Source organism: Elgaria multicarinata, chromosome 1 (genome assembly GCF_023053635.1).
Source record: "Elgaria multicarinata webbii isolate HBS135686 ecotype San Diego chromosome 1, rElgMul1.1.pri, whole genome shotgun sequence".
Taxonomy (NCBI): domain Eukaryota; kingdom Metazoa; phylum Chordata; class Lepidosauria; order Squamata; family Anguidae; genus Elgaria; species Elgaria multicarinata.
In genome coordinates, this window is record NC_086171.1 from 83,366,443 (window position 1) to 83,384,371 (window position 17,929).

Sequence of the window (17,929 nt, forward strand, 5' to 3'; positions counted from 1 at the left end):
CTGGCTTCTGGGCTGTGCAGAGAAAAGCTGGCTTCCCTCCCCACCTTTCAGCGCAGAACCCATACTACCTGCACCTGGGGAGACAGTGCTCTCTTCTTCCATGGGCAGATGGTCGGTTGGCTTCTGTGCTGCTAATGCAGGGAAGAGCTGAGCAGTGGCAAAGAGAGAGCTGCCTCAGTCAGAAGCCCCTGCCTCAAAGCATTCCTGGCGTCTTGAGGCAACAGCTCCCAACAGGGCAGGTTTCCCTTGCCCCTCACCTTTTGTGTTGGAAAAGGTGAAGGGCTGGAGGAAGCTTTCAGGATCGGCCACTTGAAGATATATTCATGCTTAGATGCAGGCAGCCCGGTGAGGGGCTGCTCCAGTGTTTCTCTCTCCTAAGGCCTCCTCACCTCAAATGCACTTGCGTTCATTCTGTTGCATTCAATCTTAGGTGAAGCACAGGCACAAAAGTAGCATGTAAACCAGAAGATTGGCTGGGGGCGTTGGTCAGAAAGCTGCACCAGCGAGCAAATAGCCCTGCCCGCAATGTCTTGATTTGGCTCGGGGAACCAATCAGGATGAAACTATTTTATTTATTACATTTCTGTACCACCCAATAGCTGAAGCTCTATGGGCAGTTCACAACAATTAAAACCATAAAATACAGCACAATGAAACATAATATAAAACTATTGCAAGTTTAAAACTACAGTATAAAACAAAAGTAAAAACCAGCAACAGCGTAAAGACTTAAAAAAACAGTTGTAGCGATCCTAAGGTCCCTGGGCTCAGGGACCTCCTATGAAGTCAGAGATAGCACTCTGACCTCAGAAGAGTGAGTCAGAGATCTGACTTCGGATCCCTCTCCCCGTAGCAGCCGGCATGGAAAGAATCATGCCAGCTACTTCCCTGAGGTCAGAAAAGCAAACTCAGAGGAGGGAGAAAGAGGATCTTCTGAGGGGAGGGGAGAGGACTAGAGATGCCAGGATATGAGTTATCCTGAGTCTCCTCCAGCCTGCTCCCCTCCCTCTCTGAAGTGCCCTTGCTAAATGGGCTGAAAAGCCTATCTAGTCAAAATGCAGGGGATTGGAGGGTGGGGAGGCAAATATCACTTCCACAACTCCTGCTCTGTTGGCTTCAGCCCGACAGGGCATAGGAATCTTGGAAGCCTCCAAATTTGGGGCCTTTCAAGTGGTGAAGGCACAGTCCATTGGACTGCACCCCAACAGATTTAAAAACAATAGAAACTAAAAGACTAAAATGTTTGGAAAAATGTCACCTGGTGTTAAAAGGAACTACAGCATCGGTGCAAAGCAAGCCTGCCTCTCTTGGGAGGGCATCCCACAACTGGGGTGCACAGGTGAAAAGGCCCTCTCCTTAGTCTCACTTCATTTGTTGAGAGTACCTAAAGAAGGGCCTTTAAAGATGGTCTTAGAGTCCTGGGAGAAGAGATTATTTATTTATTTATTGCATTTTTATACCGCCCAATAGCCGTAGCTCTCTGGGCAGTTCACACAAATTAAAACAATTCAAAATATAAAACATGATATAAAATACAATATAAAAACACAACCAGGATAAAATCAGCAGCAGTGCAGAAATACAACTTTAACATACAAATTTGAAACAGCAAAGTTAAAATTACATTTATAAACTGTTAAAGTACTGAGAGAATAAAAAGGTCTTCACCTGGCTTCTGAAAGAATATAGTGTAGGTGCCAGCGAACCTCCTTAGGGAGCTCATTCCACAGCCGGGGTGCCACAGCAGAGAAGGCCCTCCTTCTGGTAGCCACCTGCCTCACTTCATTTTTTATTTTTATTTATTTTTTCCTTTGGCAGGGGTTCATGGAGAAGGACCCCTTAGGATGACCTTAGGTTCCGGGCAGGTACATATGGGAGGAGGTGTTCCTTCAGATAGCCTGGCCCCAAGCTGTTTAGGGCTTTGCAAGTTAATTCCAGCACTTTGAATTGGGGCAAACAGGCTGAGTGTTCTGTCCAATGCTCTGCCTGGTTTAAAGTTTATGGGGAATTTGGGCATGTGCAGGAGGAGACAAGTAGGGAAGAATTCAGGGGACATGAGGCATGAAAGTGACACTGAGAAGGAAGAGAGCAGCCAAGTGTGCAAGTGTACCAGGCAGCAGCCTAAAGGGTAAACTTCTTGACTTGCTTCTGAGCTGAAGAAGCTGTGAAGGAAACTGGAGGAGGCACAAAGCAAGTGAATTGCTGTAGGTGGGTGAGTGAGTCTGAGGTTGGAAGAGAGATAATGGACTTTGGCAGGGCTGCTGAGGATCCACCGTCTCTCGCCTGCCTACTTCCAGTGATGTGCTTGGTCCAGTCCCCACTGCCACCTAAAGAAAGTGAGTCAGATTTCTTTGAACTGTCGCTTGCTTACTTTGGGAGTGTGGGAGGAGGAGATGTTGTTGCCATTACAGGTGATATCACAGTGTCCCACCCATGTGGGGTGTTTGTACGTGTATGTATAATTTCCAGTGATTGTTTCATTGGCAGCAGTGGTGCTGGAGACTCAGCAGCTCCCCAGTGCTGCTAACACTAGAGGGGTGGGTGCACTGCTGCCTCTGGGCTGAGCACTGCTCTGTGGTCCATTGGGTGAGGCTATATAGGTGCCTGCCTCCCTGGATGAATGAGTAACATTAGTGAATCCCATAGGGATGTACCCTCCCTGTTTTGATAGTGGTGTGCGTCTAAGATAAGGAGTGCTTGTGTCTTTGACCTGCTGTGCATATGCAGAAGTATTGAGGTGACAGAATAAACTGAACCAATTCAGGCTAAAGGTGAGGGATGCTATTTTGAATGCTTTTCCATATAAAAAAAGTTTTTTTTCCTGCAAGTAAGCAAACCCCAGTGCATCTAGGATAAAGTTTTGAGCCCATCACACTCCCTACTTGGGTAGTTTTCTACTAGCAGGGAGTATTTTAAGTAGGGGAGGACTCCTATCCCACTCGCAGTCTCCATGGTACAGTTCATTCTATCATGTGTAAACTAGGCTGCAATATATAATCATCATATATATATTAATAATAAAGTCAATGGATTAAAGAAATTTAGCTGATAGCATGGATTTTAGTTTATTTTGGGTGTTTTTTTAAAAATGCACATGAAGAAAAACAATAGTTTTTGAAGAAGAAATGTTACTTTGTTTTTAGATTGTGCCTCCAATATGTTGCAGTAAGCATTGACTCAAATGAGGCCTTCCCTCCTGTGTGAGAGAAAATGGGTCTGTTTTTTTAAAATGCAATTTGTAATCAAATTAATTGAGTAAGAGTTGTAGCTCTAGTTATTATTTGCAAAATGCCTGTCATTATGACACAGGGTACATATAGTGTGCATGTGTGTGCGCACTCTGCACACAGATACGGGCTATTACCACTCCTATGTCCTTGCCACTGAGGCCTGGGCCACCCAGTGTCCTCATGAAAGCACCCCTTTACTTTCCCCATATAAGTAATGGCCATCATTCACTTTTATATGGGGGAAGTAAGGGGGAACACTTTGGTACACCAATGGGGTGAGAGCTGATAACTAGACCAATTGAAAATAAACCCTCCTTCCTTGATCACATTCACATGTGATGGGACTTTGTGAACTGGCTTACAGATATAGGTTGTTATTATTGCTTTATATTGCTCCTTAAGTTCCATGGCACTTTACAAAAAAATAGGTTTGTGCCCTAAGGAGCTTAGAATCTAAATTTGGACTATGGGTGGGGTGAGAAGAAGACAACAGAAGGAGAAAGAGGCAGTGGTAACAAGGGTGAATATGAGCAATGTGTAATGTGATTCACCATGTGTGACACAAAGATAACAGCCCAGTTTGTACATAACAACAACCCTGAGTTGTTTAAGTCATGAATTGATGGGGCTGAATCTGTCTGAACTCAAACTCTAGGTAGGTGAAGGACATATAACCCAGAGTTCCAGGTTCAGACACTGCATCAAACAACCGAGGAATGGATTGTTTGAGAAACTGGATGCAAAGCAGAAGTGGCGAGCGGGCAGGAGACAGCACGCTTGCTCACTCCTGTGCAGCCCCCACAGTTCATGGCTTAAACAATTCATGAGTTGCTATTACATATGAACCAGGTCATAGTGGGATGTAAAGTTATTATGACATAAGCTTTCATGGACTATAGTCCACTTCATCAGAGGCATGAAAGGATCACATGTTGCAACAAATCCAGATGCCAACTTTGTTCCTGTGCCTACTCTGGCAACACTATTACAGGATTGTCAGCAATGTTCTTCTGTGTCTACACAGGGCAAAGAAGCTAGTCTCTACAAAAAAAAATGGACACAAATCTGACGTTAGAAATGGCAATATTCAAAAACGTGTTCTCCCACTTTCTCACTAATCTTAAATGGCCATTGTAGAACAAACAAAGGGAGATTAGAGTGAGAAACTGTTGAGTTACAATTCATCAAGAGGTTCATTTCATATCTCCAGAGGCCTGAATTGGGGTAAAGTTTTTGTTGTTGTTTTAAATCACAATTCAAGTGTTAACTGGCTTACCAAGTGCTGGGATATTTGTGTAATCAGCAATGACTTATTTTTGCTGCAACAGGCTAAATGGCTATCCCTGTGAGATGTATATGTGACACTGAGGAAAGGTTACAATGGGAGTGGTCATGAGCTCTACGCAAGTAGATTGCATGTTTTTCTGACATTCCAGTGATGTTTTTGCCTGTACTTTTCAAGATTAGATCAGTGATCAGCAAGAATGAATGTTTTACTGACACTCAGTTTCTGTCCTCTTTTGTTACTGACTGTGACAGCTCTGTGGTGTGTGTGTGGGTGTGTGTGTATGAGAGAGAGAGAGAGAGAGAGAGAGAGATTAGAATGTAAGCCTATGCGGCAGGGTCTTGCTATTTACTGTTTTACTCTGTACAGCACCATGTACATTGATGGTGCTATATAAATAAATAATAATAATAATTAGTGGATGGGTAAGAAACATGGAGTATGTGCATGGGTGTGTTGGCTTCGTGCATACAATTTTTGCACACACTATGTCAGGCCATGTACAGTCTGACTCCATGTTGATTTCCCCCTCTCCAACTGTAGTTATCTGTCTTCAAGTATTTCTAGTATTGGAGATATGAAAGACTCTAGTATGGACATGGTGTGTTTATCATCTCAATATTGTGTGAGAGAGAGACACAACAAAGTTTTTTTAAAAAATGTATGTGATATGCATGTGTGCAAAGCTGACGAAGTGATGGTGTGTGAATATTGACGAGTGTGCCATCTTTATATATAGGCAGCAATCATACACTTACCAGTGAACTTGAGCATAACTGAGAAGAGTTCTCTCCCTCATTATTTGGTGACACAGAGTGGCTTGGGTGCTGCTATTTGGGATAGTTAACGTTCTAACTATATGTGTTTCCAATAAATATCAAATGACAATTCTAGCAAACTGAATTTTTAACTCTTCTCATCACGAATAGTTACAAAGCTAACAATTGTTAATTTGTGTTTCACATTATAGTTCAGAATAAGGATTTTATGTACTCGCATTTCCTTCCTCTTGGGATTTATATCTAACAGTTAAATAATGTGCATAGAATCAGGCTGCATGGTTGTGATTATAAGTAAACTTGTTTTGAAGTAAATTCTGTGGAAATGGATAGGACGTCTTTCTGAGTTCATGGGTTTTGGACCAGCTGCAAGTCTCTCTGAACTGTAACACCAGATTGCTGAGTAGAAGACAATATGAGGAAAGCATGAAATGTCATTAGGTTGCATTTCTCTTATTGGGACATAGAAGTTGGTGTAAGTAGACTGGAGTACTGAAAAAAATATTGTTATAGAGTGCTGAAGCCTTTACCTTTCTTTTCTTTGATTCCTTGAATCCTCTCAAATTCATCAGTATTCCACAGTAGTATCTCCTGGCACATAATGTGAGATTGGCTATGAAAACGTTTTTACATTATTCATACTACTAGACTGAGGGGAATATGATAGCACTTTTCAAGTACCTAAAGGGCTGTGACACAGAAGAGGGCTGCAACTTGTTCTTTATCATCCAAGACTGTAGGACATGAAATAACAGGCTTATGTTACAGGAAGGCAAATTTCGCTTGAACATCAGGAAAAGCTTCCTAACCATCAGAGCAGTCAGACAATGGAACCAACTGCCTGGAGGTATTCAAGCAGAGACTGGACAGCTATCTGTCAAGGTTGTTTTAAACTGGATTCCTGCACTGAGAAGGGGTTTGGATGTGATAGCCTAAATGGCGCCTTTCAACTCTATGATAATATGTTTCTAGTATTAGTATGTACAAGTGGACTGCAATAAAATCTTGCAGTGTGGAGTAGTTCTTTTTGGGATTCCAGCCATTATGTTCTATTCTGCGTCTCCCTCCCTATTTTAATGTTCCTCCCTCCAATAGTCAGTCAGCATTCTGTGCCCACTGAGCATGCTTAGTCGTCATTGGGCTATTTTTATTATTATTATTTCCCTCAGGAATCCGAAGATGTTTTGTACTTCTGAAAATCCTTTAGTTCTCCCAAGCCTGCTGATACCTCCCTCTTGTGTGTGGATGTGCCATTTTAGCTACATAAGGCCAGCACTTGGAGAATTGAGGAGATATCTGAACAATGGCCTGGTTCAGATGACACTCTGGGCTTTGTGGTTAGCTTAACTATGTTCAGCTGTGGTTAACACTAACCACATGGAGAACGCTTGCAGACAACACTTTTAACCCTTTTGTGGTTAAGTTTTCCTTAACCACACGCTAATCACAAAGTGGTTAGTGGAGCACCTGATTCACCCTGTATCCAATTAGCCCTAGCTCTAAGAGCCCTGTCAATTACAGCCATCATTTTAGTGCAGGCACCAATGAAATCAGCAATTACATGCATGTATCACCCCATTTAGTAAGTGGTTCCTTTGCTTTCTGCATCGCCATGCTTGCTATACCTCTACAGTCATCACAGGGGAAGCGGAAGCCTTCCGGGATGGCCGTGCTAGCTGCATCATCAGGCAGTGCCGCCACAGTAATCAGAACCTGAGGGATGTAATGGTGCTTCAACGAGGTAGGAGAAACATGCTTTGTATGGGGAAATTGCAACTGGGGATTTAAAAAGCTCTACTGTAATCACGCTTGGCTAAGAAGAGCAAAAATCGCTTCAAAAAACTAATGCGAAACATGAAATAGTAGCTGCTGCAAGTGTATCAACCAGCAGTCCAGAGCAGCCATACAGCCCGCTGGCTAGAGTGGCCCTGCCTAGTTAGGCAACTCTGTACTGGAAGCTCTATGCCTTAACTCCTTAAATTATTATTATTATTTATTTATATAGCACCATCAATGTACATGGTGCTGTACAGGTGTTGCACAACATGGTTAGTGAGCCTAACCACAATGTGGTTAACAGGGCAGATGGTTAGGGAAAACGTGTGTCAGATGACACCGTTAACCATGGTTAAGCATTCCGTTAACCATTTTGTGGTTAAGCAGCATGGTTTAGGGCAGTGATTCCCAAAGTGGGTGGTACTGCCCCCTTGGAGGGGATTGAATAGGGGGGCGCCAAGAAGCAGGGGGGCGCTAAGAGGCAAAGGGGCAGCAGGGGGGAGCTCGAAGTGGACTTTTCTGAGAAGCACCTCTCCAGAAGGTCTTAAAACCCAGGGACATTTTTATGGGAGAAGGTAGTTTGGTCCCAAGCCATATAGGGGAAGAAGAGTCCTTTTAACGGTGAATTGAAATGTTTCAAAAGTACCAAAACGCTAATGGAGACATTCCCTGCTTGATGTGCCCCTCCACGCCACACGGGCTGCAAAACAGAGGCGTTCACCCTCTTCTCTCCCTCCCTCGGCAAGTGCTTCCCATTTAAAGGGGCCAATTGAGCTACAAAATGACATTGAGCTGAAGCCAAAGTTTAAGAAATTGTACCAGGAGTTTTGGTTACAGAAGGAAATTTCTGATCGCTATCCTGCGCTATGGAGAGTGGTTCAGAAGCTCCTGGTTGCATTTCCAACATAATATTTGGTGGAATGTAGTTTTAGTGTGGTCAGCCTACTTCTCTCCAAGCAAAGAAATCGACTCCAGATTACTAAACGTGGTGATTTAAGACTCATGTTAAGTGACTTTAAACCAGACATTGGGAAACTGGTATCATTTCATGAAGCCCATCCATCACATTAAGAATTTACAGAATAATGAGGTACTCTACCCTAGTTACTAAATGTGATATCTAATATTCTTGCTAAATGACTATCAGACTTTGAAAAGATGATATCACTGGATCAAGTTCATCAATTATGTTTAATTGAATAAACTAAAAAAATGTAATTGGATTTTGAATAAATATTCAATTAATTTTTACTGTTTTGAATTTTATTGTTATTATCTTCCTTAGTGGGTCATTGAAAACTGCTATTTTGAACAATGATTTTTATAATGTAGGGTAGGGGGCACTGGGCATGAGTTTGTGGAACCAAGGGGGCGGTTACCTGAAAAAGTTTGGGAACCACTGGTTTAGTGTGTTGTCTGAACGAGGCCAATGATACTAGTAATAGTATCAATAGGATGAAGTAGTTCATCGTTTAGGAATTGTCTTTTAAAGTCACTTTTGCACCCAAAGGTCTTCAAAGTTTAAAAACACAATAAAATACAGAACCAAACAATCTTACAGATAAATATGAGAAAAACAAACACAAAGCATCAGCAAAGCTTTCTTCCAGCTACAGAAATACATTATTCAAGACCAACCCCCTGACAATATAAAACAGACTTTTATGGATGGTCTAAAAGCCTATAGTTTGGGAGTTATGCAGGTCTCCAGGGGAGAGAGTTCCACAGCTAGGCGCTGCCACTGAAAAGGCCTGTTCCATGTCATTACTGCTTAATGTTCAAGCAAAATGGCAGTAAAGAAACAAATCCTCTGCTGAAGATCTCAACAGATATTATATGGCAGCCAGATTGGTCACCAGTACATCTAGGGGTGAGCATATTACCCCAACATTAAAATCACTCCACTGGCTGCCGATTAGTTTCTGGGCAAAGTACAAAGTGTTGGTCATTACCTTTAAAGCCCTAAATGGTTTGGGTCCAGGTTACCTGTCGGATCGCCTTATCCCATACAGTCTGCCCCCCACACTCAGGTCCTCTGGGGTGAACTTACTTCAGTCAGCTAAAACTAGGCTGACATCAGTTTCCCAGAGGACCTTTTCTTCTGTCGCCCCCAGATTTTATACTTTAAACTTGTAAAATTTTATACTTTAATCAATGTAAAATCAAGAATTGTTAAGATGTATTGATTCCTGTACTAATGATATTCCCCGCCTCGATCCAAAGGGAGAGGCGGGTAAGAAATAAATAAATTTATTATTAGTATTAGTATTATTATATGGGAGAAGGCAGTCTTTTAGATACCCTCATCTCAAACTATATAGTACAGACTTTTTAAAACAGTTTTCTTCTCTTCTTAGATGGTGCATTGATTCTTGTCAGATATTCATATTGTGATATAAACAATAAAATTAACACAATAGTGGGTAACTTTTTTGGACAAATATGCAACAATCATGGTAACACAGAAAGCTCCCTTATACTGAGTCAGACCATTGATCCATGTAGCTCAATATTGTCAACATTGACTGGCAACGACTCGCCATGGTTTCAGGCAGGGTTTTTTCCTGCCCTCCTGGAGATGCTGGGGATTTTCTGTAAGCAAAGCATGTGCTCTTCCCCTGAACTATGGCCCCTTCCCTTCAAATCTTCCCTCAAGTTTAAAGTATAAAATAGCACCACTCTGCTACATATAACAGTATATATGCAGCTCCCCTGCCATTGGGTGATTTGGTCACTGGCCTGCTGAGATAGAGAACAGATAGTGTCATAACATGGGATAAAGAAGCAGGAATGCAGACCTAACTATAAACTAGATGATTGGGCATGACAGGCAAAATTCAATCGGTGAATACCTAATGTGACAGGCAATACCTAATGTGACAGGCAAAAATTTAATAGGTGAATACCTAATGTGAGGATGGAAGCAGTGTTAGTAAGAACTTCAGTTCAACAGGTATAGTTTCCAACTCCAAATGGTGGAGTTGGAAATCTACTGTGTTTCTGCCTGTAACTTAGCTGTTAGATACAGAGCTGCAGGCATGGTGAAAGAAAGTAAAGAATGTACTTGAAACTGGTAGTGCACTACACCAGCATTTATATAAAAGTTCATTCCTCATTAATGAATGCTGTCATAGCAAATCTCAGTGAAGACAAGTAACAATACAGATAAACTAACAGATCTAAACTGGATGAGACAGTGGCTAGATTTGTATGGTAAAACTGGGATCATGCAAGACCAAATGAACTGCTCCCTCCTGTGCCTAACTTGCTAGAAACTGATATCATATACTTATACATATCTTCGTCTAAGCCCCTTTGTTTTTTCTGTCCAGAGATATTACCAATGTTATATTCTGAATGGTAATTTTAATAGTTGAAACCTACTTTTTTCCACCATGCCTAGAGCTCTGTGTCTATTTTAATAAGTCTAACTCATACTGGCCAGGAAGGGACACCTCTCTTCTACTTTAGAACTACTGGCCTAGAAATTCGGTAGAAAGGACATTTAGGATGCAAGAATATATTGTCCTCTGACAAAATCTTTATAATTTTCTGTATGGGCTCAGCATATCTTGTAGTGTTTTAGAGGTATTGCTTGATTGTGTAAGTATGGAGATCAACAATCAAATGACAGCTCCAGGGCAATTGAAAACAAACTTGTACCTTGACAGCAGATAAGAGCTGGCTTGAAGAAAGTCTAGCCACAATACTTGACTCTCCTTTGTGCTGCTCAATGTTTTAAATGTCCTACCACCCCGTTTGAACTAAGGAAAATGCTTTTTCTGGAATCCTGATGGTTGTAATCGTCCTTATTAAAAGGGTAGTTGAAAAGTCACTTTTGGGAGTCATGAAGCTGCTCATACGAGAAGCTGTTCACTATTTAGGAGGTTTTGCCTCGCTACTAAATCTTTCTGCTAGTCATTCTAACACTGCTGACATACTAACATTGTTTTCCACTTTGAATCATTTATTTGGTTGCTACTGCATCAAAAATCAAAGCACATGGAATATAAGTGTCGTGTCCTCTTCTTTTTCTACTGCTCTTTAGCTCATCCATATTTATAACTTTCTACGTACAACAGTATACTTTCCAAACTACTACTGTAAGTACTTTCTGAAAGCTATGAAAGGCCTATCAGGAGATTTCTCACAGATTGTACCACAGAGGTTGCCTTTTCATTCAGAGAAATAAATTTGCTTGCAGAATTTGCTGCAAGCAAAAAGGCGGCGCCAAGTGAGTGACATCTCATCAGGTGACACTTTTTTGATTGCAGCAAATTCTGAATCACTCATTTCTCTTAATGTTCGTTCTACTGGCATGTATTTTGTGACACATTGCTACGACATGAAGCAGAAGTAGTTATTTTCACTTCCAACTAGCTAAATCTATATACTGACACTTTGCTTTCTTTTTGACAGGTAGGGGCTGCATAAGCCTAAGATTTGTTCCCCATGTCACTCTAGGTAGAATGTTGGGGGTGAAGTAGCTGTACTTGAACAGGATCTCTGTGTTTTACAGAATTGATTAATACTTCGATTCTGCAAAGGGAATATCAGGAGTTATCTCCTTTTAACCTCTGAAATTGGTATGTATACCAGAAAGTGCCAAAATTGTATATTACCCCTAATTTATCCCCCATCTCCAAATGAGCAAGTAGCTCCGCTAAACCTATAATCCAGAAGAGATGCCTCTTGAGACTCTGTAACTTGTGGGAAGACAGGGCATAATCTATGTGCCTTGCTATTAAGTATGCTTCTTTTACTGCAGTTCTTTTAGTACAAAGCTTGTCAGCTTGGCATGGTGCCCACATTCTTCTGGTATCAGTTGCTTCAGCATGCAGAAAATGAGTTACAGGAAGTAGATAAATATTTTACCTGCTATAAACACAGAAGTTGGATAGGAAAACAATACAACATTGGAGTTGACTATTTTCAATAGTCTTTAATAATTCTCTTCTTACTAGTGTCTAGGTCCAATATATTTGAAGCAAATAAAATGAAAAGGAGTAAAGGCGTAATTCTATTACTTCCATGCCTGATGTGATTGTCTGCTCCCCCCACTCTGCATTTTAGCTAGACAGGCTTTTTTGCCAGTCTAGCTTGGGCACATTGGTGGGGGAGGGAAGGAGGCTGGAAAGGCTGTGGAATAGCTCATATCCTGTCTTCTCCAGTCCCCTCCCTGCCCACTCACTGGAATGCCCCCTCTACCTGCTCTCTGAGGTTGCTGGCATGGGGAGAGGAAGGAGGCAGAGGGGACAGATTCCCAGCTCCGAGATCAGAATGCTTGGATCTGGGAATTCAACGTATTCTATGCCCCAGACATTGTCTAGGGGACATAGTATTGCTTCCTAAGATATTTAATTCCTAATGTAATGTATTAATAGGCATAATGTATAGTTAATGCAGTTGTTTATTCAGAATGAATTATGCAATCTTAGTGGGTATTCAGTTTAAGCATTAATAAGAATATTTAGTAATTACAATGCTATTTTGAGTTATATAATTCAAATAGTTGTATTAACAGGAATAGAACTATCTCACTATGTGAAATTCCAGGTGTCTCCCCACCCCACCCTGAGGTTGGGCATATTCCATAAGAAAAGGTTGTTACAGCAGTTAATCTTGCTGCAGTATTGAATAGTGTACAAAGCAGATTTGTATGTACTGCCTATACAATTACTAGTAGAGGCTGCTGTAACTAATAGCATAGATTCCTATATGTCACTCATATGACAATGAAAATTGAATGAATGCTATATACTGCTGTTGGTAGTCTGAGTAGTCTGGCTTTTTATCACTTGTTAACATCTAGAGAGCTGAACTTTTTATCCACATGACAAGTGCTTAGCTATTTTTTGAAGTCTCAATTGTGCATTCCCTTGAAAGATGGTTGGTAGACAAGAAAGGTAATTTCTTGAGGCTTGAAGTCATTTTAATAGAGAGGTGAGATCATTGGTGGATAAGAACGCATGATCTTATAGTGGCTATAAGGCATTGGGCTTGACAATCAAAATGTATTGTAGCACCTCTCTCTTAACTTTAGGATAATATGTATAACAATATAACATCAGCTTTTAGGGCTTAGTATGATATTTTAGACTAATTCCATGTGTTTTACTTGCATCACACAGTCCTTCTGTTTTGTGTGTGTGTGTGTGTGTGTGTGTGTGTGAGAGAGAGAGAGAGAGAGAGAGAGATGCATTTTTAAGTGCAATGTAAGTTGTTTTTTAATTGGCCATTTTGTTCTGACACTGCATATTTTTGTGTTGGCTATGAACAGATTAGATGCATTCCATTTTAATCCTCCACCCATCATCTTTTCCACAGAACTGAACACAATTGCATGAGTGAGAGAGAACATGTGCAAGGGGTGGGGAGCACCTTGTTAGCTCCACTCGGGCTGGAAAATACTCACATGTAAATTGTTTTCCCCTGATGGCATTGCTGATGATGATCTGAGGAAGTGTGCAGGAAATTTTGTTTTCCTTCAAAATGTCATGTATTATACCACTGCTGGTGTACCCAGTTACGATTTTAAAAAATAATAACGAAAAATTGACCAGTTGTTCTTTCAATCTTGTCAGTTTTACCAAAGAGCAATTGGGTGGTGTTAGTGGTCAAGTAAATGGTTTTGAGGTAGGCTAGAAGAATACCTTTCAGATTACATCAGAGGCTGGTTGCACAGCAGTGTGGCTGACATCTGGGCTAGCTAGGTAGGGGAGTGTCTTAGGGAGAAGAGGTATGGTGATATTCAAATTAAGAATGGAGAATTCATGTTATTGAATTGACAGTAGTATTTATTGTGACACAATCCAGTATAGCCTCACTAAGAGTATAGCTTTGAACAGTAGTACAAATTAGCATAGCTGTGACTATGTGTGGAGTTCTCAGAGTTGAGTTCTCCCTGAAATGGTTCAGTATCTAATCTTACAAGTTTGAAATAAACTTGATGAGATGTGAAGATCCATGTTCACTTCTCATTCTTAATTACATTTGCTTTTCAATTGGAAAAGAACAGTATAAGGCAGTTTTTCTTGTGGCATAAATACTTCCAAGTTTTTGTCTGATGTTCAAAGTACTGTATATAATTGAGTCCATTTAGGTATTACTTCCTATAGCTATTCATAGGAAAGAACCTGCAGTGTGAAACATAATATAATAAAGCACTTCTTAGATAGAGATGTTGCGGTCCAGTTGTGTGAACCCTTGTGTTTGCTTATATATACAACAGCTTTGTTAATACCATGGTTTTGTTATTAAAGTGGTGACAATCTTGTAAGGAAGCAATAGAATTCCTGAATAAGGAAATGAGTGAATTAGCAGTCATTGTATAGAACTACAGTGTGATTTTAAAACGTGATTAAGAGCTGTATTGAAAAATAGTGTTTCCTGATCTAAACGTCCAAGCTAAAGGCATTATTTTGCATGATGTTGCACATTGGATTGGATTGAATCAGGGATAAGGGTTTATCTTGGACAGACAATTGGAGAAAGAAAATTCCTATTTGTAAACATATTGTAGTTGCCTATTACATAATTTGCATAGCATTTTGATGAATGTGGCACTTGTCAAACACCTCTTGATAGACATGTTGCGCTTTTTCCATGGATGTGTTCTTAAATGTGAGATTACTGAAGATTGAATCTTGGACTTTAAGACTTGATATGCAAAATTCAGTAAGGGCACAATAGCTGGCTGGGGACTTATTTCTGTTGAAACATATATAAGACTGTGCGCTAAGTTTAGTTAGCAATGCAGTGATCTTTCCTTTTGGTAACTGAAATAATATCTCCAAAGATCTAGAGTAGTAGTCAGATGGATGTACTTTAGTGAAAAAAAAACTACAATTTCTTTTCTTTTTCAAGGATGAAAACGCTGGACTCTCAATTTCCCCCCAATTTCTGTTCTTCCCATGAATTTGTCTTTTGAAATAGCAAAAATTCTATATCTGAATCCCATTCTCCACTGGCAGCAGCTGGGGACTAAGCTGCACAGAGAGAACATGGCCAAGCTTGCCCATGTTAAAGTACCATGAGGCCTACAGGTTTGAAGGATGAGAGGGGGCTTGCAATTTTGAAGTAGAACAAAAATATTCGAAATGCTGTGTAACCCACATAAAATTTTAAATTAAAATGTAAACATAAAAAAGTCTTGGTATCACATTTTATAGCTGAATTAGAGTACTTCAGTTGCATAATTCAGGACAGTAAGGGTGAATTCCAATAACAGTGCCTTGCACAATTTTGTAATTCGTGTTAATTGGCTCATTCCATGGGAATTGTACATTACATTTTAGATTTTGTTTTTTGAACCACAAAAATTGTGGGTGGTGTCTGATGGATTTAAGAGGAAGGTGTTAAATCAAATGGTATAGTGCATATAAGTCATATAATGATTGTTTTGTTCAAGAGATGTAAAGTTTTTGGAAATTTTGAACCCATGAGAAAATACTATTTCTCCTGGGGAGAAATGGAAATTTCAGGAGAAATTAAAGTATATGCAATTTGCAATTTCTTATCAAATTTAAACATATTTGACTGATTTCTCAACATAAACTGCATCCTGCTCAGCTTAATTAGCACATACAATTGTACTTTTTCTCATATTTATGAAATTTATAATTTATGCATGTTTACTTAGAAGTAAGATTTACTTTGTTTAGTGGAGCTTTCTCCCCAAGTAAGTGTCCATAAGATTGCAGCCTTAAAATGATGATGATTTTTTATATGAGCAAAATTATGAATATAGCCTCAAAAACTGAGAGAGTTGCTAACTGCTGCACATTATGCTACTGAAGCACACACCTGGGTAGAAAGAAATAATTTAAAATTTAAAAGCACCTGTATGCTTCTCTGAAAAGATGGCACCATCTAGGTGCAGAAATGCATTTTGGATTTAAGTATTGCATATATCTACAGCAGGGCTTGGCAACTATTTTCTCCCCAAGGACAAAATTGGGCAGTGGGCATTAGAGATGTAAAATTTTCAGAATTTTGAAGCCATGGGAAAAATCAATTTTATCCCCCGAGGGGTTTCGGGGGAAAACTGGAAATTTTCGGAAAAAATGAAATAATGTAATATTAGCACCTTTTACAGATTGAAAGTCACTTTGTTACTTTAAGAACATAAATGTAATTATGTCCATGGTTTGGCATAAAATTATTACATTTGGTATATTAAAAGTACAGTGTATTCAAACAATTATTACAAACTGAGTTTACTTTTTTTTAAAAAAATTTTTTTAACCTTTTTGGTAACAAATGGAGCTACAAGGAACTGTTAGGAACACCTGAACTGTAAGGAACCTCTTTGGTTTTGCCAGTTTATGAGGAGCAGGCAAAAAATAATTTAAAACAACAATAACAGAGGAAAATAGTAACATTAGTAAAAAAGAAAATTATTTATGTCTCCGCTAGTCCTCCACAATGTCAAGTGGACATAAAGCACCCATTCCCATAAAAAGAACTGAGAAAAAGGGGAGACCAAAATTCGATGAAAATGCATGAAATTTAATCAGACTCATATTCTGAGCTATAGCTATTAGGGGTGTGCACGGATCCCCCGATCCGCTTCTCTTCCAGATCCGCAACTTCCGGATCGGGTCCACTCCGCTCTGCCTATAGTCCGCTCCGGTTCGCTGCGAAGCTCTGGATCTGGATCGGAGCTCCGCTTTCCCCCCCATAGGCTTGCATTGAAATCCAAAAAAACCTACAACTTTTTTTCTGTTAAAGTTAGAAACCTCAAGTTTGGCACCATGACACCTCATGGACGTATACACACGCATGCCAAGACTCAAGCAAATCCAAGCATACCCTGATTTTCTGGGAATTTTTGAAAATCGGACACCCCATTTTCAGACATGGGATTTTCTCTGACATTTTGATAGATAAAAACTTGGAAGCAGGCACCCTCACAGCTGCCATCTAGATCCACATTTATGGCAAGTTTCAAGCAAATCCCATCATCCCCTGATTTTTGGCAGGGCTTTAATCTCTAACGCAGCACCCATAACCCCAATTCACACCCCTTTTGATATCTCTGTCAATTTTTACGTTAGAAACCTCAAACTTGGCACCATGATAGCTTATCCATGTATACACATGCATGCCAAGACTCAATCCAATCCAAGCCTCCCCTGATTTTTGGGGAATTTTTGAAAATCAGACACCCCATTTTCAAACATGGGATTTGCTCTGACATTTTGACAGATTAAAAAAATTGAAGTGGGCACCCTCACAGATGCCATCTAGATCCACATTCATGGCAAGTTTCAAGCAAATCCCATCATCCCCTGATTTTTGGTGGGGCTTTAACCTTTTAACTCACCCCAAATCAAGTCCCATGCTAGAACTACGTCAATTTTCACGTTAGAAACCTCACGTTCGGCACCATGACACCTCATGGACATATACACACGCATGCCAAGACTCAAGCCAATCCAAGCCTCCCCTGATTTTGGGGGAATTTTTGAAAACCGGACACCCCAGTATCTCAGGGATTTAAAGCTGCAGACAGCTCAATGGGGCCATTTCAAAGGAAATCCCAACATGCCATGAATTGGGGAGTAGATAAACCTAAATATGAATCTTCCACACTTGAAAAATTGATTTGGAACTTCAAAAAGTCTAAGTGAGCGCAGGAAGGACTTATCCCCTGAGTCAAAGCAAGACACACACAAACCATCCCTGCGAGGGGGGCAGGGGAGGAGGGAGGGAAGGCAGGCAGGCAGTAGACATTTCTGGGGGCATAAGGAAATGAGGCAAGGATGGCTTGTTTCTTTCTAAGCCAGCAGTAACGCATTGCAAACCATCCCTGCGAGGCGGTCACAGAGAAGGAGGACAGGCGGGCAGAGAGCCAG

General features: G+C 40.4%; 1 protein-coding gene across 3 annotated transcripts in view; it reads left to right on the forward strand.

The window, feature by feature from the left end:
* PTPN3 (protein tyrosine phosphatase non-receptor type 3) overlaps nucleotides 1-17,929 on the forward strand; it is a 131,960-nt gene that overhangs the window by 26,779 nt on the left and 87,252 nt on the right. The gene's annotated exons all lie outside the window — the stretch shown is intronic.